At 37.0% G+C, this 22,948-nt stretch overlaps 1 pseudogene; it reads left to right on the top strand.

Moving 5' to 3' along the window:
• The first annotated feature begins 22,317 nt into the window (after positions 1-22,317).
• On the top strand, positions 22,318-22,388 carry LOC141391612 (small nucleolar RNA U3; annotated as a pseudogene).
• The last annotated feature ends 560 nt before the right edge of the window (positions 22,389-22,948 follow it).

Here is a 22,948-nt window from a genome sequence, read left to right as displayed (position 1 = left end):
CGGAATTAAGATAATAACCAAATCATTTTCATGACTTTTGACTGGAGATCATGAGGTTCCGCAGATAAAACAATAATCAGGTGGAGGGGTAGATAAATATTTGCTCAAATGCTGGAGATGACATGACAATTTTATCACCTATGAATAGATAGAAGAGGAGGATGTGCTATGTTGAAGAACGTGTTGATAATTAAACAAATGAAGAAATCTTATTTTAATAAAACAATAAAATGTATATGGAACGAGGCTTATTTATGGAAGTAAGACGAAATATAATTTTGTTAAGAGATTATTGCGGTAAAGCTATGACTAATACTATAACCTACTTTCAGAAACAAAATGTCCAAAATAAGGGGAAGGTCTCAAAATAAAGATATTTAGCAAGAACACATGTCGCATTTGGCTTAGCATTAGTGACTTATTAACTCCGCATTAGCCAATAAATTTCTAATGTAAATCACAAGATGCGAATATTGTAACAATTATACACCGTGTTTGTCACCTGTGCATTGTGGTTCCGCCAGTGGAAAAAAATCGAAAAATTTATGGCGGCAAATTTGATTGCGATTGAATTAAATATTCTCTAAACACATTATATTATTAATATCCAGTATTATTTTGCCAATTTACAGCGGTAATATGTCAAGTTAAGTCGAAGAAATTGAGATTTGTATGTGGTGCTTTAAAAACGAAAAATAGATCCGCAAAGCATTCGTAGCTTGTGAGTGAAATTATAAAAAATTGAAGAGGTAAATGTACAATTTCTAAAATGAGATTTCTAGTTGATGGCATTGACAAAATTTTTACGAAAACAAAAAAAAATTAATAATTCGTTTTCTAACTTCCTTAAAAATATATACTTTGTAAATGACTTTTTGTGCTATTTTTAATATCATTGCCATAAATTTATGTTGGGTTTTACTAATGTTGGCCCCATAAGGGTAAGTCCATATTCCGTTTTAAATACAGGGGAAAGACTCAAGTTTACGATAAACAAAAATTCAGCCCCCCCACATCTGCCACCCTGTAAGTTATTCCCCTTATACCACGCCTGTAATATCGCCAAAATTCCGAAAATCGGGATGTACTTTCATATGGGAGTTATACCTAAACGAGGACCTATATTGAACATTTTTTGCAAGGAGGTATGTTGTTCGCTCAGAACTCAAAATGCAAAATTACAGCCAAATTTGTACCCAAACTTGGACATATACTGAACATTTTTTGCACGGAGTTATGGTGTTCCCTCCGAAGTCAAAATACAAAATTACAGCCAACTCGGTTAGAAAATTTGCCTAAAAACGTCAAAATACCGAATATCGGGAGGTACGTTCATATATCTAAACTTGGACTTATAATGAACATTCGTTGCAACGAGGTATGTTGTTCCTTCAGAATACAAAATGCTAAATTACAGCCAAATCGATTGGAACATTTGGCTAAAATCGTTGAAATGTAAAAATTCGGGCGGGACCTTTATATGGGGGTTACACCCAAATGTGGACCTACATCCATTAAAATTTTTTTCTCTCTTTTGGGCTTGTTATAAAACGAGGCGGTAGCTCGATTAGAACTATTTTTGACACTCCTTTCCATACAAGTGGGACCACTGTGCTGTAGTTGGATTCTGTAACTCATTTTTGGTTACCGAAAAAAATCGGCAAAATTATAATGCATATAATTTCGGTAATTAACGAAATTTCTCGGCATGTTAGCGACAAATATAGTGCTGTTGCTAAGTACTTAACTTTCATTATGCTTTTCATAAATAAGTTAGCGTCACGGTGCACCTGAACTGACTTTAAATGAAAGGTGCTTACACATGGGCAGTTTTTGCGGATTCTGAAACTACAATGTTCATACACAGAAAAAAAAATTGTATCCATTTGATAAACAAATTCAAAGATTCAATCGATTTTCCGGCGATAAAAAAATTGTCAAATTGACAAAACTTGATAAAATTATTTGGTCACGAAGTAAAAATACAGTTTGATATTGACTAAAATATTTATCGATTTTTTTTGTTTTTCAAAATAGGCAGGCTTAATCCCATAGTCGTTGTTTTAATATTTCATTAAAACTACTTTAATTTCTTAATGGGAAAATTGGCAGTGTTTACCAAGGGGTAAGGCATGGAAGACTATAATTTTAGATCTCGCCACAGATCTTCAGCAGTTCCCCTGTTTCTTGTTTTTCAACAAGAAACTTTTTATACCCAAGTGTCAATTGCTCGCTCAAATAGATAAGTGTCCAAAGAAACAATCTGATCGAGAATTTCTTTGAGACTCCACAAACGCATAGTAGCGGGAAAGCTTTGGTTTTGTTTGCAAGTGAAGTTGCTCGAGTTTAGGTAGTGCCTTCGTACCCCTTGGTAAACACTGCCAATTTTTCCCACTAATAAATTAAGGTTGTTTTATTAAAATTTTAAAACAACGACTATGGGATTAAGCCTGATTACTTTGAAAAACAAAATAGATAGCCGTCATTCCAAACAAAAAACGGCAACCCTCCTAATTTTTTTTATTTTGAACTGATAAAATATTTCACATATTGACAAAAATATTTATCATAATATTCCACATTATGATTTATAAAAACAAAGTATTTTATTGATTAAATAGATTGTTGAACGCATTTTTTTTCAATTGATAAAAATGTTCATATTTACAATTATTTTTTTTTTTTTTTGTTAAATACAAACCCAAAAGCCACAAAAAGATACCTACACACACATTTATAAATGGTGGTTATTTATTTAATTGAAACGCATAAATATGCCAAACACAAAAGCAACAACAGACACACAGGTACATAAAAAATAGTAGATACAAGACATAACAGATGAAAGAAAGAAGAAAACGGAATGGAATAATTAATAACAGAAGTAAATAAAAAAAATCAAAAACCCAAAAAATAGCCGGAGCGCTTTTTTAACCAGATAAACCCCCTAATCGTTTCAACGCCACAGAAATTGTTGCACAAATTGACGTAAAACTCTTGTTTTTTCGAATATTTTTGTGGGGTTTTTTGCATTTTGTTATAGTATTGCCTGTTATCTGCATTTTAACGCCTATAAAGCTTCATTTGACCTATGTATTTCCACGCAATTGGACTAAAACCCAATCAAAAACTAAGGGATTGGCATATAAGGATACACCTACATTACCCTCCAAAGTTTTTGGCACTTTAAAAAGAAGGCCCGATTGCAGGAAAACTATACGTGTTAGAGAAAAAAGTTATTTCCTAAAAAATGTTTAAAAAATCTCAAAAATATACTTTTCATAAACAATTTTAAGTTTTCTCGCAAAAAAAATTCTCGGTGCTCGATTTTGCTTGAAAACCGCAAGTCCTATCGAAATTGCCTCATCAAAATAATGGAAAAATTGTGCGCACAGTAACTCCTGAAGGTAGTGAACGATTTGGTAGATACTTTACATATCCTAATATATCTACCAGATATAGATCAGGTTCGAATATGGACTATAATTGTCTACTACTTCGGGTACCTCCCACACAAAATTTCGGATAAATTCACTTTAAGTCGTGCTTTCGAATCACTTGGATTTTTGTTGAAGCAACTTGCATTCGCTGCTTACGACGGTAATGAGGCAAGTCCATACTTCTTGAGAAAACAGCACGAAAGGTGTAAAAAGTCCCTATGATTTGGCCCAAAATTTGGCCTTCGTCATATTTTGTCCAATCATTGTTTCATCTCGAAGATGGGCAATGCAGGTCCAAAACTTCTGGTACTTCGCCCCAATATTTAACAAATGTCACTAAAATGGTATGCACGATATCTCTTGAACGGGGCAACCAATTTGGTCCGAACTTTGGATCTCCTAATATTTTGTCCAAATTTAGTTTGACATCTAAAATGGCCCATATCGGGCCTTTCCTTAGGGTACCTCCCCCACAAAAGGTTTAACATTTGTGTCTAATACGGCGTTTAGATTATAGTTTTTTGCAGGGTTAACCTTCTTTATGAGGATTTATTTGAAGTATACACAATGGAAATGACATTTGAAACCCAGACCCACTGGGTTAACCCGGTTATATGTAAACGGCCTATAAGTGCAGTTTAGGGTCTGTTCGAAGATCTTTTGAAAATGTATACCGATGCTGTTCGTTGTAGTTCTGTTTACAGCGATATTATGTTCTCCTTGGACATGTATGTACATGCTTCCTGGCATTCTGGCCCAAAAGTTATACGATGACCCACTGAAATGACTAGTGGCCGCGATATCTATCGAAAAGAAAAGAAATGACTCCCAAAATAAGATCCACTTCCATAATGGATTATGTCGGTCCATAATCCTAATCGACATTTTTGTCCAAAAAGTGCCACAAAATTCTGAGAAGACCCTAAATATATATCTGTCCGTAGATGAAAGTTTCAATTCTGTCGGCAAAGCCTACTGCTACTTTTTTACTTGTTTTTTTCTCTTAAACCTCAATCAACATCGAAGACAGTCCATATTGGACAAATCATTTCGGTACCTCCTTCAAAACAGGTCTCAGTTCAAGGATTTTTCGAAAATTGTTTTGACATTTTTAAAGAACTCCTTCCCTCATCTCTGCATTCGGGTATAATGATCTAAATGCTGTAAAAATCCCACGGTGACCAACCGAAGTGATATACTTGCAATATAAGCAGAATTGTGGTTCTTTTTTTGTAATGTAGACTGTGTAATGGGCCTGTAAGTGGAATAATTTGGCCCACTGTTTATGATACCAACCCCACGAAAATCAAAAAAATTACAATGAAAACGTCCAAACTTCTTTTGTCACATACGAAAATTGGGTTATTTTTTAATTACGGATCTTTTCAGAGTACATTTAGGTCCAGCACTAATGTAATTGTGTTTTGTACAGTCATAGGCTGGGGCAATTTATCTGATGTTTAAGCCTATATCAGAATTGTATGTTTTGCTTTATTATTAATTTTTTAATGATACGAGGGGCATTAAAAAACCTTCTGGCCTAGGCAACACGCAGTGTCGCAAGGCGTCATTTGACATTGTTTTGGAAAGTATGGCAGTTTTTGGTCTAAGCGCACTCAGATGAAGATCACACTTGGTAATTGGTACTTATACGTAAAGCATTGGGTGGAAGATACCAAGCAACGGTCCTGACCGGTTTTAACATGGCAAAACCCAGGATTTATCTTGGTCCCTCTTTCATCCCCAGTGGACACTGACCTCCCCGTGGTGTCACCTGGGGAACTGCCTTTAACACCCGTTAAAGGTAGTGAGCTAACATGTGACGCACGTTCTCCCATAAGAACGTTAAAAACTTGGGTTTGGGCGTCGGGTTAGTAACCCTCCCCTAGAAAAAACAGCCTACTATGAAAAAACGAAAGAAATGAAAAACAAACCCCTCTAATGTTCGCACTCTTTATAGAGAAGGTGCAGTCTTCGCATTGGCAGACGTACTTGAAAAGTACAAGACCGATATTACTGCCATACAGGAAATACGATGGATTGGGAAAGGCGTCACAACAACACCTAAAGGTGACGCACTATATTATAGCTGCCATGACGTAAAGCATGAGTTTGGTTGTGGATTCGTAGTTAGTCGGAGACTAAAACATCTGGTATCCAGCTTCACCCCAGTGAATGAAAGACTTGCTGCAATTCGAATAAAAGCTAAATTCTTCAACATCAGCTTTATTTGCGCTCATGCTCCCACTGAAGAAAAGGACGAACAGACCAAAGATATATTTTACGAGCGCTTAGAAGAAACATATGACCGTTGCCCTGCCCATGACATTAAAATCATTCTAGGCGATTTTAATGCCAAAATTGGAAAGGAGAATATCTTTGGCCCAACAGTCGGGAAATTCAGTCTCCACAGTGAAACATCTGACAATGGTATGAGGCTGATAGACTTTGCAGCTGCAAAAAACATGGTAGTTAGCAGTACCAGATTTAATCATCTCGATATTCATAAGGGCACCTGGCTGTCTCCAGATCAGAAAACAAGAAACCAAATTGATCATGTTGTGATAGATGGAAGACATTCATCGAGCGTGTTGGATGTACGATCGTTCCGAGGCGCAAACATTGATTCGGACCACTACTTTGTTGCAGCAAAGGTACGCACCCGCTTAAACGTAGCAAACAAAGTACGAACAGACACAACACGAAAGTTAGACATCGGTAAGCTGCAATCACAACAGATAGCCACAGCATATTCCACTCAACTAGCCCAATTGCTTAATCAAAGCACTCCTCACCCCGATAACATATCAGCGCAATGGCAAAGCATTGCCCCCTCCATGCAAACAGCCGCAAAATCCATACTTGGATACCAGAGACCTCCACCAAGGAATCCATGGTATGATGAGAAGTGTCGTCCTGCCACCGAAGAGAAAAATGCGGCATATAAGGCTACTTTACAATCCGTAGCAACGCGTAGCGCACGAGAGAGATACAGGGAGAAAAGGAGCAGGAAAAAGAGAGAGATGGAAAAGCGGGAGTGTGAAAAAATCGAGATGCACAGGAGCCAGAATGAAGTCCGAAAATTCTACCAAAGAGTCAAGCATCAAACTGATGGCTTTGGTACAGGCACATCCTCCTGTAGAGACCAGCAAGGTAATTTGGTAACTGATACAGATAGTGTACTCAGGATATGGAAAGAACATTTTTCAAATCTGTTGGTATCCAATAGCAGCGAAGACGACGAAGATACCACAGTCCCAATCCCAGAAGATGGTATTGAATGTATACCGCCCAGCCAAGATGAGGTAAAGACAGCAATAAATCGGCTGAAGAATAATAAGGCAGCAGGGGCCGATGGCTTACCAGCCGAGCTGTTCAAAACCGGAGGCGACACGCTGATAAGGTGTATTCATCAGCTAGTTAGCACCATCTGGCAGGAAGAACGAGTACCCGACGATTGGAACCTGAGTATCCTGTGCCCCGTCCACAAGAAGGGAGATAAGACTGTATGCTCTAACTATAGGGGCATAAGTCTACTCCCTATTGCCTACAAGATCGTGTCAGGGATATTGTGCGAAGGACTAAAGCCTATGGTCAACGAGATAATTGGACCATACCAATGCGGCTTTAGACCTGGCAAGTCCACCATTGACCAGATATTTACCCTGCGGCAAATCCTGGAGAAGACCCAAGAGATGCAGATCGACACCTACCACATTTTTCTCAATAATAAAGCAGCCTTCGACGGCCCGCTGCGTTCAAAGGTATTCCAAGCCATGTCTGAATTTGGTATTCCCGCAAAGCTCATCCGGCTTTGTAAAATGACTTTAACTGACACGAGGTCCTCAGTTAAATTAGGAAAGAACCTCTCCGAAGAGTTTGGTACCAAAAGAGGTTTCAGACAAGGAGACAGCCTTTCGTGTGATCTTTTCAACACTTTGCTGGAAAAGGTAATACGAGATGCAAATGTCAAAAGAAATGGCACAATTTACTCCAATAGCCACATGTTACTTGCCTATGCTGATGACATAGACATCATGGGACGATCAGTAAAGGAAGTAACTGATACCTTTATGAAGGTCGAAGCAGAATCTGCGAAAGTGGGTCTGGCGGTAAACGGCGAAAAGACCAAATTGATGGTGTCGACGCGCAAAGCGTCCATAGAGCTCGGACCAACCGTGGAAGTTGGTACCTATAATTTTGAGGTAGTTAAAGACTTCGTCTACCTCGGCACTGCCATAAACACAACAAACAACATCAGTTGTGAAATAAGAAGAAGAATTGTATTGGCCAACAGATGCTACTATGGATTAAGTAAGCAATTTAAAAACAAAGCCACATCTCGTCAAACAAAAATAACACTATACAAAACGCTGATACTACCCGTGCTAATGTATGGCTCCGAAGCATGGGTACTTGCACAAGCAGATAAGGCAGTGCTGGGTGTGTTTGAGAGGAAAATATTTCGAAAGATCTACGGGCCGATTTGCGTTGACGGTGAATATCGACGTCGTATGAACCACGAGCTATATAAGCTATACTAAGAAATGAATATAGTTAAACGTACCGAGATGCAACGATTGCGTTGGCTAGGCCATATCTTGAGAATGAGCGATGATGAACCCGCTAAAAAGGCGTATGAATACATGCCACATGGCGGTGCACGCAGAATCGGCAGGCCTAAGCTTCGATGGAGCATACAAGTGGATGAAGAAATGAAAAGGCGCGGTATTCCAAAAAGTCAAGCGAAAAACAGAGTGGAATGGAGATCTTTTCTTAGTTCGGTCTATGGAACAAATGTTCTGTAATGGGCCAACTAAGTAAGTAAGTAAGTAAATTTTTTGTTTTTGGGTGACTATTACCCCAAAAGTCCAAACCCATGACTTTAAAAGTTTTCATAGATGAGCATAGCATTGCATATGTTTGGGGCCTCAGAGACTTGCTCTTTCAATGCAGAGATCATAAGCTTTCTAGCATTTACTTTGAGACTTCAGATCCGCTGAAACCAAACTGCCCCATTATACCATTCGTATCATATAGAGGTATCGGGGAGCACTTACGAAATTTCATATTGACCACATTAATAGATTTACTGTAGGTGAAAAATTAAAAAAAAATTAAAACTTACGGCACTATATGTACAAAACGAGTACGGTAACTATAGCAAATTACAGATCCTCCCTGGATTGATGTAAGAAATATCTGTTATTTCGAAATGTATATTTGATGAATTTTGTTTTCATGTGGTTGTAATTTAGATTTTAATGTCGCTTATAGCCCTTTAATAAATATCAACTACATTTAAAAACCGATTCTACAGAGATTACCAAAAAAACGAACAAACTACAATTAAGCGTAAGACCCACATGCCTATGAAAAAGCTAATAAAACTGGCTTCTTAAAGTGTGGGTTGTTGTGAATTTTATTGCTTCTTTCAATAACAATTTTGCACATTACGAAGATCAAAGATAAAGCTGATGATGTTCATGTTTAGGATGATGACGAACGATACAAACGTTGATCATCTGATCGTTGTTGTCATTTGCTTTGTTTTCCCTTTTTCCATAAATGAAAAATTACAAATTAAGAGAATTATACATACATATATTGATGTATGTATATCTCGTGGTGGCCTACAGGTACAGGGTTCCCCAAAATATATAAACAAATTTAATAATTTTTGTAAACAAATGTGAGCAGTGTTTGCCCTTTTTACTGATATTTAACAATTTTATGTTTAATAAGGATATACGATTAATTGGATAAAATTAAATCAAAATTTCAGACCAGATAACGGAAGTTTTTTTTTTGTTAAAAGTGGTCTACAAATTCATTTCAAGAAGATCGGTACCTTTTATGGTTCCTCTTAAGCTATACTTGAAACGATTTTTTTTTTAAATTTTCTTTTGTGGTTTTCAAATGCTCTACCCTTTACCCAGAGAAGATCAATTCAACAGCCTTGGGTTTGAAACGTTGTTGTTGTTATTATTATAAAGATGTTTGGCGACCGATGTCAATTGACAAATGACAATGTCTTAATAAGGTAAATATCTCTCGTATAGAATTGATCGAATTGTAGGCTTTATTGTGTGCGAGATGCTAAATCGACAGATAAATTCAATGGCAACTGAAACAAAAAACCAGTTGCAGTAGCAACGAAGAACCAAATAAATTGAAACGTAGAGCCCTCTCAAACAATTAAATTTGATACATTGTAGGCTGATGATGACGATCTTGTGGCTATGAGTTTAATGCGGTTTAGTGGGTTAAAGCGCCCCGTGAGGAAGCTGTTTTTAAATTCTCCTTGGTGGCTAATAAATATTATAAGATGAACAGCAAAAACAATAAGAAAATTGAAATATTGCGTTTTAAGTTTTTTTTTTGTCATATTGTAACTTAATACCATCTTGCTTTACCTCCCTACCCCCTCTTCTCTTACAACATTTTGCTTTTACGTATCAAATTCTAAAGTGTGACCCTCATTTCATCAGCATCATTATAATGATTGATCTTTTTTGTTCTCTTTCTCTCATCTCCCTCACACAGAGTTTATTTCATAATCTTTGTAAACTTTAAAGACGACAGATCATTTAACTTCAGTGCCTATAATTTGATCTTGTGTTGAACCCACATGCCATTGGGTCGTGTGGCAGACACTGTGATCACTTTAATGGTGATCATGTTTGGTGGTGGTAGGTGGTGTCTTTGACCATTGAAGGGGTCATTTGTTAGTTTAACTGATTATGGTGTGAAAAACCCGCATTATTGTTTATTCGTTAATGTTGGTCTATTTCTCTGTTTCTCGCTTGGGGACTGGAAATTTCTTAATTGATTTTTATTAACGGGTAATTTGTATTGAATGTTTTATTTTTTTTTACAATTACACATAACAATGGAAATTTAATTGTGTGAAATGAGTTGAATGTGGGATGGAATAGAGGTGAATATTCAAGCAATAGACAATGGGAAAGTTTGTGTTTCTATTATTGCCAAATTAACATAATTTTCGAGGGATTCTATTAAAAGAATGATTTCAATGGAATTGTAAAAACGAAATAAGTTGGAATAAATCAGTGGGACATTGTGTCAGTATTTTGTACATTTTTGTAGACCTACAAAGAATTTTTCCTGTAAATATTATAACCCTCCACCATATAATTAAATTTCTCTTTCCATTTGCAGCACACCGAAATATTCGTCGGAGACCTCATAAAGCGGAAATGAATAAACTTTTGCCTATTAATGACTAAAATAACGTTTATTTTATTTAATTATTGACAAAGGTCGAGCACAAACCACATTAAACATTTTTATACCCTCAGCCTTTAGGCTAGAAAGGGTATATCATCACCTGAAATTCCCAAAGACGTAACCCTCAAAGGGTTACGTTGAGGGTTACGTCTTTGGGCATTTCAGGTGACGATATACACTTTCATACGACCAAAAATGTGCCTCATAGAAATAACGGGTTTAGACCCCAATTATGTTTGGACGAAAATCGTTTCAGACAATTTGGAGTCGATTTAGCCATGTCCGTCTGTTTGTCTGTCTGTCCATCTGTCTGGCTGGCTGGTGCGAACGATAACTCTCGAACAGATCAACCGATTCAAACCAAATTTTGGGTATCGTAATATTTTGGGCCATATCGGTCCACTCCTTCGGGTACCTCCCCCACAAAAGTTCAAAATTTGTCTGTAAAATGGTGTGAACTATAACTCTAGAAGGGAGCAATCGATTTGGTCCAAACTTTGCACATCCTATTATTCCTTCCAGATATAGATCGGGTTCGAATATGGACTATATCGGTTCACTCCTTCGGGTACCTCCCACACAAAATTCGGATAAAGTGAAGTTTAAGAGCTCCTCTCGGATCGTTTTGAATTTTTTTTCAGTAACTTGTCCTTGCGGCTCCCTTTACGACTGTACAAATTTTTTCTAGCGCAAGTCCATACTTCCTGAGATATTGTCCTGAAAGCTTCAAGAAACCCTAACCAAAATGACAAATACGCAAGATAATTCTCGCAGGAAGTTTCTGATAGGTGCAGACTTTGCACATTGTATTATTTCATCCAGTCACGTATCAGGTTGGAATATGGAATATATCGGGTCACTCTTTCCCAAACAAAATTCGGATAAAGTGAAGTTTAAGAGCTCCTCTCGAATCGTTTTGAAAATTTTTTCAGTAAGATTTCCTTGCGGCTTCCTCTACGACGGTACAATTTGTTTAATGCGCAAGGCCATACTTCCTGAGATATTGGCCTAAAAGCTCCAAGAAACCTTGACGGCACCAACCAAAATGACAAATCCGCAAGATAATTCTCGCAGAGATTTTCTGATTGTTGCAAACTTTGCACATCGTATTATTTCATCCAGTCATGTATTAGGTTGGAATATGGAATATATCGGACCACTCCTTCGGATACCTCCCACACAAAATTCGGATAAAATGAAGTTGAAGAACTTTTCTCGCATCGTTTTGATTGTTTTTTCAGTAGGTTATTCGATCGGGACATTTTTTTCGGAGTAATTCAATACTTTCTAAGATAATGGCATGATTATTGTGTTTGGTTTTGTGGTTTTTTGGTCAGTGGCTAAGGGTATACCTCCGACAGCACAGCTGAATGATACTTTCTTACTTGTTATTTTTGAAAAAATACCATGAAATGACAAAAAAATATTTTTTCAAAAAATTATTTCCTGTTGCACGAATTAATGACCCTTTGGCTATTGTTGAGTAAAATAACTTTTATTCCATTTAAGTATTTGAAAAGTCCCGCACAAACCACTTTCAATTGATATGATCAATGAAATAAAATTTCAAATAAAAATAAAAAAAAATCAGCTTGAGCCAGGCTGGGGTTCGAACCCACGTCCTTGAAAAACACATGTTCAAAGATTTGAACAAAAAAATTCAACTTTGTAAAAAAAAATAAATTGCATTTGAGAGAGGAAAAAAGTTAGATGATAGCGAAGCCGCCACACAAACGATGTGTGTGAGGAGCATTCCTAAAACCAAAGGCAAAACATGTCACGTCACACAGTGGTGGTTGTGTGGGTTCGTATCGTCGGCTTTCCTTTTTCAAAAACAGCATCTTGGTCAGTAAGCTCGTCTCTAACGAGAAATTAATTAAAAAGAAATAAAATTATATTTGATATAAAATTAAACATACATATGTAATATGATATATGATGATAAATATAGTGAGAAATAAAACGTTATGCCATTCGGGTTATATATCTGATTATAGTGACTTAAAAAAATTGTCGAACAAGTCATATATAATTAAGATTTATAATTAATATTTTATCTAATCGTACGTAAAAACATATCAAAGTATGATGTAGGGATACGAGGTTGTGAAAAAGTCATAATCCTAATGTAAATCTGTCTGTCCGTCCGTCTGCTGAAATGAAGATACAGCTCGCAATTTTTAAGATACAGCTTTGTAATTTGATATATAAGTTTATATTACGCCTAGGTTGTTTGGTATTGAAAACGGGCTATATCGGTCCACGCGTTGATATCGCCACCATAGAACGGTACCTCCCGATTTTCGGTATTTTGAAGGCTTATGCCTCATTATCACACCGAAATGGCTGAAATTTAGTTTTCGTTGGGTTATGCAACTTTTTACCTGAAATTTGTCTGTATAGATAGGTCCACACCTCTCGATTTTCGGTATTTTGAGGTGGAGGCCACAATATCCCACTAAAATGGCTGATATTTGGTATTTGGTCTCCGTTAGGCGTATGAAACATTCCAACTGAATGTCCACATCTTCATATAGCCCCATGTGACAGTACCTCCCGATTTTTGAAGGTGGAGGTCACAAGGTGGAGGTCACAATATCACATCAAAATGGCTGAAATTTGGCATTTGGTCTTTGTTGGGGGTATAAAACATCCAACCTTAAATTTGTCGGTATAGGTCTACATTTTCATATAGCCCCATAGAACGGTACCTCCCGATTTTCGGTATTTTGAAAGTGGAGATCGCAATATCCCATCGAAATGGCTGATATTTGGCATTTGGTCTTTGTTGGTGATATACAACTTTCCACCTGAAATTTGTCCGTATAGGTCAGCGTCTTTATGTAGCCACCATAGAACAGTACATTCCGATTTTCAGTATTTTTTAGGTGGCGGCCACAATATCTAATCGAAATGGCTAAACTTAGGTATTTAGTTTTCTTTGGGGGGTATAAAACTTTCCACCTGAAATTTACCGGTATAAGTCAACGTTTTCATACAGCCCCCACAGAACGGTACCTCCTGATTTTCGGTATTTTGAAGGTGGAGGCCACAAAATCCCATAGAAATAGCTGAAATTTGGTATTTGGTATTCGTTGGGGGTATTTATTTTTCCACCTGAAATGTTTCGGTATAGGTCTACATTTTCATATAGCCCCCATAGAGAGGTACCTTCTGATTTTCGGTATTTTGAAGTTTGTTTCCTAAATATCCCACCGCAAATGGCTGAAATTTGGTGTTTAGTCTTCGTTGGGGGTATAAAACTTTTCACCTGAAATTTGTCCTTAAAGGTCGACGTCTTTATATAGCCGCCATAGAATGGTACCTCCCGATTTTCAGTATTTTGGAGGTGGAGGTCACAATATCCCACCAAAAGTTGCTGACATTTCGTACTTAGTTTTCGTTGGGGGTATACAGTTTTCCACCTGAAATTTGGCCGTATAGCTCCACGTCCTCATATAGCCCCCAAAATCGGTACCTCCCGATTTTAGGCATTTTGATGGTTGGTTCCTCAATATCCCACCGAAAATGGCTGAAATTTGGTATTTAGTTTTCTTTGGGGGTATAAAACTTTCCACCTGAAATGTGACTGTACAGACCCACATCTTCATACAGCCCCCATATAACAGTACCTCCCGATTTTCGGTATTTTGAAGGTTTTGTACTCAATATCCCACCGAAAATAGCTTCCTTCCATGGAAGACCTTTAGAAGGTCTTCTTTCCATAGTAAACCCTTAGAATGTCTTCTTTCCGTAGAAGGCCTTTAGAAGGTCTTCTGTCCATAGAAGTCTTTCAGAAGGTCTTCTGTCCATAGAAGGTCCGCTGACCATAGAAGACTTTTAGAAGGTCTTCTGTTCATAGAAGACCTTTAGAAGGTCTTCTGTCCATAGAAGACCTTTAGAAGGTCTTCTCTCCATAGAAGACTTTTATAAAGTCTTCGGACCATAAAAGATCTTTAGAAGGTCTTCGGTCCATAAAAGGTCTTCTGTCCATAGAAGATCTTCTGTCCATAGAAGACCTTTAGGAAGTCTCCGGTCCATAGAAAACCTTGTGAAGATCTTCTGTCCGTAGAAGACATTTAGAAAGTCTTCTGTCCGTAGAATACATATAGAAAGTCATCTGTCAATATAAGACCATTATAAGGTCCTCTGTCCATAGAAGACTTTAGAAGGTCTTCGGTAGATTGAAGACCTTTAGAAGGTCTTCTGTTCAAAGAATACCTTTAGAATGTCTTCTGTCCATAGAAGATCTTTTGAAGGTCTTCTGTCCGCAGAGGACCTTTAGAAAGTCTTCTGTCTATATAAGACCATTATAAGGTCCTCTGTTCATAGAAGACCTTTAGAAGGTCTTCGGTTCATTGAAGACCTTTAGAAGGTCTTCTGTTCATAGAATACCTTTAGAAGGTCTCCTTTCCATAGAAGACCTTTAGAAAGTATTTTATCCAAAAAGACCATTAGAAGTTTTCCTGTCCATAAAAGACATTTAGAAGGTCTTCGTTCCATTGAAGACATTTGGAAGGTCCTCTCTCCATAGAAGACGTTGGAAGGTCTTCCGTCCATAGAAAACCTTGGAAGGTGTTCCGTCCATAGAATACCTTGGAAGGTGTTCTGTCCATAGAAGACCTTTAGAAGGTATTCTATCCATAGAAGACCCTTAGAAGGTCTTCTCTCATAGAAGAACTTTAGAAGGTCTTCTGTCCATAGAAGGTCTTCTACCCAAAAAAGGCCTTTAGAACGTCTTCAGTTCATAAAAGACCTTTAGAAAATCGTCTGTCCAGAGAAGACCTTTATAAAGTGTTCGGTTCATAGAAATCCTTTTGAAGGTCTTCTGTCTATAGAAGACCTTTAGAAGGTCGTTTGTCTGTAAAAGACCTTTTTAAGACATCCTGTGCGTAGAAGACAGGAGGAGGAGGTCTTCTCATCAAAGAATGCATTTAGAACGTTTTCTTCCATTAAAGACCTTTGGAAGTTCTTTTGTCCATAAAATAACTTGGGAGATTTTCTAGCCTTTGAAGACCTTTGGAAAGGTCTTCTATCTATAGGAAACCTTTAGAAGGTCTTCTGTCAGTAAAGCATCTCTTATAAGGTTATCTATCCCTAGAAGATATGTAGTAGGTGGCCCATCTCTAGAATTTTTTTAAAAGTTCTTCCGTCCATAGAATGCCTTTGAAAGGTTTTTGCCCATAGAGGGCCATTTCCCAATAGAAGACATTTAGGTGTTCTATCTAAAGAAGACGTTTTGATGTTTATTTTATTTAGAAGACCTATAGACAGAATCCCTTAAAAAATAATTCTGTCTATGGAGAAGACCTTTAAAGAAACATAATATATATTTTTCAAATTTATATTTTTTTGCTATTAAATAAAAATTCTTGTTTCGATTCGGAAGGTCGATAAAACCAACAAATAATTATATATATTTTTTTTGCTGTAAAATTTTGTAATAAAATAGCAAATATTAAAAATGTTTTACGTTTTTTCTTTACAGGTAAATACATGCATTCATTAATATGGTTAAGGTAATTTTTTAATTACTATATTTTTGTATATTTTTAAACAAATTGCACGTTATTTTAAATGAAATAAATATTTACATATGTATAAAAACCTTAAATGTGATTTCAAGGAAAAAAATATTTCAATTGGAATATAAAAAAAATCATATTCATTCATTTTTTACAATTTCTTTGAATTGATGAGGCATTGATGAAATTCGTTTTTTTTTATTTAACAAATTTTTACAAAGATGCCTGGAGAGACGGAAAAATACAAACAAAACCAAAATACAGAAAATAATACAATTGCCCAATCATAGCCATCGTTGGCATTTTTGTTGTTTTTGTTATTTTGCATCTCAATTCATATGTAGGTTTGAATTTTAGTTAAAAAACAAACTATTACAAAAATCTCTTGCATGCAAGATAGCTGCAAAAAGTATAAACATACATATCCACGTTTCCATCTATCGGTATGTACGACTATGTATCTTGTATTTTTTCTCAGTTGCAAATGTGTTTTTTTGCATTTGTTTTTTTTTGCTTTTTTTTTTTTGCACTCAGCAAATTTTCATATATTGTTTACTTTTTTACTTGATCTACTGGCAATATTTGGGTCATTACTACTTCTACCCGGTCGGTCGCTCGGCTAGTGCACCGGTCTATGAGCCAGTCAGTTAGTCAGAGAGCTAGCTAACCCCACAGCAACACAAACAACAACAAAAATTGACGACGACTTCACTTAAGTATTTATTCTCATAAACAAACATCGTCATCATCATCATCGTACTGATGATGACGATAATGATGTTTGATATTCATATGCATATAGAGGGAGCAGCCTATGAACCGTAAACAAACCCAGATACTCGTATAGCTTGAATAGTTGAGATATAAAAACTCAAACTGTAGCTAGCGAGAGTTATTTATTTACAATGCATTAGCTTTTTCAAATGAAAAAAAAAAAACATTGTAGGGATGACTGATGAGAAAGAAAATGGGAAAAAGTAGGAAAAGCGTTAAGTTCGGCCGGGTTGAACTTTTTTATACTGAAAGTATGTAAAATCAGGAGGTAACCGCGTACATACCAAAATATAATCCTATATTTATCATTTCTGTGTGGAAGTTTTCTACCCAGTTCTATGAACCCGCAATATATCTGCTATGGCAGCTATATTAAAACGTTCATCGTGGTCCACAATTTTCTGCAGTCATGTTGTATATCCATGCCGAATACTATATGGCAAATTTCAACCATTTCGGTTGAATAATGTGGCTAAAACAATCAAAATGATAAAAATCGGGTGGTACGTTCTATGGAGGTTATATCAAAACGTGGATCTTTACCGACCATTTTCAGCGGGAACATTGTGTACCCCATATATATAATAATAATTGTTCCACAAACATCCCATAAGGCACAAGGGAGACTTCTCTCATATCAATGAGTGCACCCCGATTCATATTAGCTCAATGATGAGGGACATACAGCCGAGTCCGAACGGCGTGTCTAAGACACCACTTTTGTAGAGAAGTTTTTCATGGCTGAAATACTCAGGAAATGTCGCCAACATTACTGAGGGGTACTTTGCCACCGTTGAAAAGTGTTTTGATGTTGCCTGGTCGGGGAATACAACCCACGATCTTATGTGTGCAAGGCGGGTGTGAATACATTGGACCACGGTGGCACCTAACCATATGTACCCCATAGGAAGACTAAATACCAAATCAGCCTTTGCGGTTAGAAAATGTGGCTCAAACCTTCAAAGTCCCGAAAAGCGAGAGGTACCTTCTATCGGTTTACATCAAAACGTAGACATATACCTGCAGTTCCTGACAGGAATGTTGTATATCCCCAACGAAGACTATGTACCGTTTTTTACCCATTACTGTTGGATAATTCGGCTAAAACCTTGAAAATACCGCAAATCGGGAGGTACCTATTATATATAAGGGCTATATCGAAACGTGAACCTTTACTTTCTAAGCATGAATCCTTTACATCCTCAACGCAGACAACATACCGAATTCTAAATATTCATGTAGGATAATGCAACTAAAACCTTCAAGATACCGAAAATCGGAAGCTACCGTTATATGTATGTGGGCTATATAAAAAGGTGGACCTATACGAACAAATTTCCTTGGGAATGTTTTTTCCCCAAAAAGACTAAATACCAAATTTCACCCATTTCGGCGAGAAAATGTGGTTACATCATTCAAAACACCGAAAATCGGAAGGAACAGTTCTATGGGGGCTGTTTCGGTGAGAAAATGTGGTTACATCCTTCAATATACCGAAAAATCGTAAGGAACCGTTCTATGGGGGCTATATCAAAACTTATAATAAACTTCGGGGGAGGAAATTTTTTTTTTCGAAAAATTTCAGGTGGAAAGTTTCTTACACACAACGAAGACTAAATACCAAATTTCAGCCATTTCGGTGGTATATTGAGGCCTTAACGTTCAAAATACCAAAAATCGGGAGGTACCGTTCTATGGGGTCTATATGAAGACGTAGACCTATACCGAAAACTTTCAGGTGAAAAGTTTTATACCCAAAAAGAAGACTAAATACTAAATTTCAGCCATTCTGGTGGGATATTGAAGCCTTAACGTTCAAAATATCGAAAATCGGGAGGTACCGCTCTATGGGGGCTATGAAGGTGTGGACCTATACCGACAATTTTCAGGTGGAATGTTTTTTATGCACAAGGAAGACTATATACCAAGTTTTAGCCATTTTGGTGGGATATTGAGGCCTTAACCTTCAATATACCGAAAATCGGGAGGTACCGTTCTATGGGGGCTATATGAGGGCGTGGATCTATACCGACAAATTTCAGGTGGAAAGTTGTATAACCCCATCGAAGACTAGATACCAAATTTCAGCCATTTTGGTGGAATATTGAGACCACAACCTTCAATATACCAAAAATCAGGAGGTACCGCTCTATGGGGCCTATATGAAGACGTGGACATTTACCGAAAATTTTCAGGGGGAAAGTTTTTTACCCACAACGAAGTCTAAATACCAAATTTCAGCAATTTCGGTGGGATATTGAGGCCTTAACCTTCAATATACCGAAAATCGGGAGGTACCGTTCTATGGGGGCTATATGAGGGCGTGGACCTATACCGACAAATTTCAGGTGGAAAGTTGTATAACCCCATCGAAGACTAGATACCAAATTTCAGCCATTTTGGTGGGATATTGACACCACAACCTTCAATATACCGAAAATCAGGAGGTACCGCCTTTAAAATACCGAAAATCGGGAGAAACCGCTCTATGGGGCCTATAAGAAGACGTAGACCTTTACCGATAATTTTCAAGTGAAAAGTTTTATACCCAAAAAGAAGACTAAATACCAAATTTCAGTCATTTCGGTGGGATATTGAAGCCTTAACATTCAAAATACCGAAAATCGGGAGGTACCGTTCTATGGGGGCTATATGAAGGTGTGGACCTATACCGACAAATTTCAGGTGTGAAGATGAATACCCCCTTCAAAGACTAGATGCCAAATTTCAGCCATTTCGGTGTAATAATGAGGCTAAAATCTCTATCTTAAAAATTGCGAGTTGTATTGTGATTTTAACAGACGGTCGGACGGACTGACTGACGAACAAACGGACATATATAGAATATATATATACTTTATAGGGTCTCCATATTATAGTGAAGGGTATAAAAAGGCTTTTGACTACGGAAACATTTGGAAGGCTTCCGTCTATAAAGGGGCTTCCGACTTGCAGAAGGTCTTTAAAATACCTATAGGAGGTTTCCTTTAGAAGACCTATAGGAGGTCTTCTTTAGAAGACCTATAGGAGCTTTCCTTTCTCTAGGAGGTCTTCTTTAAAAAGGCCTTCTGTCTCTAGAAGACCATAGAAGACCTCAAGAAAATCTTCTGTCTATAGATGATCTTTGGAAGATCTTCTTTCCATAGAAGACCTTTGGAAGGTCTTCTTTCTTTAGAAGACCATTGGAAGGTCTTCTTTCTTTAGAAGACCATTGGAAGGTCTTCTTTCTTTAGAAGACCTTTGGAAGGTCTTCTTTCTTTAGAAAACGTTTAGAAGGCCTTCTGTCCAGAGAAGACCTTTTTAGGATCTTTTTTAAAAAAAAGGTCTTTAAAAAGTATTCTGTCCATAGCAGACCTTTAGACGGTTTTCTGTCTCTGGAATACCTTAGCAGGATTTTATTTCCGATGAAGATCTTCAGAAGGTCTTCTGTATACAGAAAATTTTCTATCCATAGAAGACCTTAGGGAGATTTTCTGTTTATAGGCGACATTTGGAAGATGTTCTTTCGGTAGAAGACCTTTAGAAGGTATTGTCCATAGATTACTTTTTGACGGTCCTCTGTTTATAGAAGGCCTTTGAAGGTCCTTTAGAGAGCCCTTTGTCTGTAGAAAACCTGTAGAAGGTATTTTATCCATAGAACACTTTTAGAAGGTCTTTTCTTTTTAAAACAATCTTCTTTTCAAAAAAGTCCTTTAAATGGTGTTGTGTACTTAGAAGACCTTTAGATGGTCTTTTGTCCATAGAAGACCTTTGGAAAGTCTTCCTTACGTGGAAGATTTTTATAAGTTCTTCTGTCCATAGAAAACCTTTAAAATGTCTTGTTTCTATAGAAGTCCTGCGGAAGGTATTCTTTCTAAAGAAGACCTTTGGAGGGTGTCGATGGTCTTCCGTCCCTAGACGAATTTTAGAAGGTCTCTTTTTCACAGAAGACCTACATGTTTTACGTCTACCATAGAATACCTTTTGAAGATCTTCTGTCCCTGGAAGACTTTTAGCAGGACTTCTGTCCGTAGAAACCCTTTAGAAGGCATTTAGACAGATGTTCTTTGGTCCATATAAGACTTGTAGAAAATTGCCTGTCTTTGAATGACCTTATGATGGTTTTCTGTGCCTAGTAGATCTTTAGTATGTCTTCTGACCATTGAAGAACTTCAGATTGTATTCTTTCCTAGGATAGCAGAAGGTCTTCTGTCCATTGAAAACCTTTCATCTTCTATCTCTAGAAGACTTTTAGTAAGTTTTCTGGCCATGGAAAAACTTTGAAAGATTTTTCGTCCATAGAAGAGCGTTAATTGGTCTCCTGTTCACAGAGGACCCTTAGTCTTCCGCCCCTAGAAGTCCGTTACAAGGTCTGTTGTCCATTAAACACATTTGAAAGACCTCCTGTCAGTAGACGGATAGAAGGTCTTCCAACCCTAAAGACCTTTAGAAGGTCTTCCATCTGTAGGAAAGCTTTAGAACTGCCTCAGCCACCACGGTACCCACGGTCGCTTGCTGAGAGCACAAACACAATATCACTTGTGGTGAGTTTCAACGTTAATCTCACCACCGATCATCATAGTATATGCATTGGCTTCAACGAGGAAGGTGATGCTGTCGCTTGTTTTCATGATTTTCGATCTTAGCAATGAAATAACGCACACCATGTTTATTAATAGAGGGAGAGAAAAGCTCGTGTCTGTGAGCACACAATCACAGCAGTTGCAGTCGTAGTGGTTAGCTATCGCTGCTTTAGAAGGTCTTCTGCCTATAGAAGAAGTTGAGGAAGTCCCATCTCTCACATTCTCTCTCTAGAAGACCAGTAAGAGATCCCCATCGAGCAGAGCTTGAGATGATACCCCATCTCTAAAAGGCCTTTAACAGGAGAAGGTCTTCCATCTCTCCCTCCCTACCTCTTTCCATCTCTCTCTCTCTCTCTAGAAGATCACATGAAAGGTTTCCTATATCTGGATAATGTTCTTTAGGTCCTAGATGGCCAATAAAATCTTCTATTTCTAGAACACTTATATAAGGTATTTTTACCTTTAGATGGTCTTTTGTAAACAGAATGCCTTTAAGGGATTTTCTGTCTCTAGAAACCCTTTAGAAGGTTTTCAGTCTCTAGAAGACGTGTGGATGATCTCATTTCGGTTGAAGATTATTATAATAAATATACATAGTTGCAATCCCTAATCTTCATTTCAGAGTTTTGTCATCGTTCTCAACTCGACTTAAAATGTTTGTTTTGAAAAGTGCATTTGCTGCTATTTAAAATAAACAAAACAATTACAAAAGCATTAAGTGGAAATGGAAAATATGGAGAAAATGTAAAAGAGATGACAACAAAAAAGACTATACTTTACAGGATCATTTCTATAGTCAGTCTTCAATTAATTTCATTGCAACATGAAAAATAAATTAATTATATATTGTCAAAAATATAAATTAATGTATAATTCTAGTTATTATTGTTGTGTTGTTGCTTATGAACTCAATGAAAAGATTCCAAAAATTAGAACAAACCATGGTATAATTAGAAAGGTTAGCTAAAGCTTTCTGTCAGTTTATAGTTTTTCTTTCGAGTGTTCCTTAAACGTGGAATTTCAGAAATTTTTATAGCATATGTTACTTTCAGGCCATGTGGTGATATACTCTGAAAATTTCAGGAAGATCGGTTCAGCGGTTTTTAAGTCCATAAACTTCAAACAAACGTACAAACATTTTTCTACTTTATATATAGACTAGCAAAGTGCCCGCTACTTCGTATACGGAGAGGATATAAAAATCAAATAAACAATATTTAATATGGAAATGGCGAACACTATGGAAATGTTTCACTAATACAAATTTTAACCAATATTAAGTTTTATTTAAGTACTGTTCGTAACACATTAGTTCGATTTTCAAAAAAAAAAAAAAAAAAAAAAATCAGCCCTTACATATCAACAGCGAGCCACACACAGATTCTTGTAAACAAAT

This window comes from Musca autumnalis, unplaced genomic scaffold (assembly GCF_047663935.1).
Source record: "Musca autumnalis isolate F117 unplaced genomic scaffold, ASM4766393v1 scaffold_1, whole genome shotgun sequence".
Lineage (NCBI taxonomy): Eukaryota > Metazoa > Arthropoda > Insecta > Diptera > Muscidae > Musca > Musca autumnalis.
The sequence above is the reverse complement of the archived record's forward strand: the minus strand, read 5'-3'. Positions and strand labels throughout refer to the sequence as shown.